Source organism: Corvus brachyrhynchos, unplaced genomic scaffold, assembly GCF_000691975.1.
Source record: "Corvus brachyrhynchos isolate BGI_N302 unplaced genomic scaffold, ASM69197v1 scaffold249, whole genome shotgun sequence".
Taxonomy (NCBI): Eukaryota; Metazoa; Chordata; class Aves; order Passeriformes; family Corvidae; genus Corvus; species Corvus brachyrhynchos.
The window spans coordinates 1,036,647-1,039,336 of NW_008240226.1; positions in this window are offsets into that span (position 1 = coordinate 1,036,647).

A 2,690-nucleotide genomic window follows, 5' to 3' on the forward strand; every position below is an offset into this window, starting at 1 on the left:
CAGGGGCCGCCGCCGCGCCAGCCCCTCTGGTCGTGAGGTGCTGCTGGGCGGCTTCTGCGTCAAACCATACACGCAGATAGATAAAAATACATACTGCTGTATATTTATAATTTTTAAAACTGCTCACATTAAATGACAGGAGGTTTCGAGTAGATTATCAGGAGGAAGTTCTCTGCTGTGAGGGTGGCGAGGCATGGGCACAGGTTGCCCAGAGAAGCTGTGGATGCCCCATCCCTGGAGGTGTTCAAGGCCAGGCTGGATGGGGCTCTGAGAAACCTGGTCTGGTGAAAGGTGTCACTGCCCATGGGAAAGGGATTGGAAGTAAATGATCTCTAAGGCCCCTTCCAACCCAAAACTTCCTATGATTCTGTGAAACTCTTTTTTGTTATGTACCTAATGGATGTGGTGAGTGGAACAGTGAAGGGCTGGGAGCTGCCAAATCCCTGCTCTGCCTTAGGTTAACACACAGATCATATTATGGGTGGAGGTGCCTCTGGAGCCAGGGTACTGCCAAGCCACCCCATCCAGCCCCAGCCTCTCTGTGTGACACATCAGGGTGGTTGGGAGCCAGCAGAAAGGGGCTTGTGGACAAACTTTAGTATGTAACTTAAAGCAACTACTGCCAGGGATAGGCTACTATTTTACAGGCTGGTGAGTATTCCTGGGTTTTGTGTGGATATTTTTGTTTCCTTTGTTGTTGGTTTTTTTTTGTTTGTTTTCTTAATTTTTTTTTTAATTTAATGGAATAGGAACATGCTGCAAGATGTAAACCAAAGATGTCTCCATATCTTCCTGCAACCTTTGCGTGCTGACAAGTGTGTTACCTTCAAAGTGCCTTTCAGTCTGGTTCTCGTCCTCTTTGTAAGAAAGCCTTATGTTACTTGGCTGAACTCAAACTACCCTGTGCTAATTGATGTGCTGGAGGTAGCTGTTCTTCAGGAATGAGACAGAGTTCTGGGTTGAGAATGCTTTGCTCTGTATAAACAAGTGGTGCTTGTTATAGATGGTAATGTGTTCCAACTTTTTGTTCTGAGCTAGATGTGCCAAGGATACATCCAGTGGTTTTATTTAATACTTGTAATTGGGGGTGGAAGGGAAAATTCTTTTCATCTATCTTATCCTGATTGTTATTTACTCAGAAATGACAATTATTTTAAAGAGAATTAATTATGAGCCAGACACAGAACTCTAGTTCAGTGCATCTGGCTGGCAATGACTGATTCAAAAGCAGTAATTATTACAGGTTTAGGAAGAGAGCTTAAATGACCCATATGGTTAGTCTCATTAAACTGATCCAAAAGTCACCAGAAGTAGTGCTAATTCTCTGTTTCTGCTGGGTGCAGCAGTGCATTAATACCTGTGATGTCAGGGGACAGGTGCTAGTGAACCAGCTTGAGGTGACAGAGCTACATCACAGCCGTCCTGCTGTAAGCCAACTCGATAGACTTTTAAAGCACAGAGGCCTTAAAAAAGCTGAGACACCAAAAGACAGACACTGAATGAAATAGACCCCCCTCTTCCAATCTGTGGCTTAGTGGCTATTGGCCCACACACCATAAAGGGATAAAACAAACTAAAATAAATAATCTGAGAAGAAGAATGAGAACAAAAAGAGACCCATTCATACTTGAAGCTCTCTGGAAAAAATCAAGACACAGTTTAAGTAGTGTTTTGTTTTCTATCATATATGCAAGCATTATATTATAACAAACACCAAGATTGTTTGGTAGTAGTCTTGTATGTGACTAATTTTGGAGCACTTAATGTACTCTGGCGGTGCTACCTGTACAAATATGTTAGTGGAAGCTGCTTCTCTATGATAAAAAGAAGCATGTGACAGAAAGAACAGTTTTAAAACAAAATAAGCCACCCTCCTGAGTCTTTAAATGTCCAAACAGATTCTGTGGAACATCTTAGGGCTGACAGAAGGGAGACAGAACTCTCTGAGCATGCTTTGTGGGGAAACTGAGGGAGGAGAGGGTTTAATTTCTTCCCTCCCTCTTTTCATCCCCCACTCGGCATTGGAAAGGGACTTTTGGGGAAACAATTGGCAGAGGTATGGTTTTGTGAGGGAAACCATGGATGAAAAAATGGATTGGGAATATACCGGGGGTAACAGGATATAGGGTAAAAGGGAAAGGTGGGATTAGGAAAGGGAGACTGTAGGGAGGGCTTACAGTGGACATATTGTCTAACATGACTACGATTTTTAGCATATATACTGCCTTTTACAGAAACACCATCAGGCCCAGTGACCTCTGATGCTTGTAACCCTTTTCTACCTTGTACAATTTTGAATTCCACCACCTCTCCATCTCCCAAGCTTGGGATGTATTTTTCAGGGTTATTCTTTTTAATAGCAGTTCTATGCACGAATATGTCTTGCTGGTTGTCATATCTCGTTATAAAACCATAATATTGTTTAACATTATACCGTTTTGCTATTCCTAAAACCTTAGCTACGGAGATCTTTTCCTTTTTCCGAGTGGCTGCTGTTTTCTGTCTCACTGCGTTTTTGCTTTCTCTTTCGCTCGCTCCCGTGTTGGAATTGTCAGGGCTGCTGGGGCCGTCGGGGCTGCTCGTGCCTGCGCGCTCTTCCCGGGGTCGCATTCAGGGCCGTGCAGGCTGGGCCGGGCTGTGCCGCTCAGCTCCCTGTGCGCCGCCTCCTCTGCTCTCCGCTGCACTGCTGC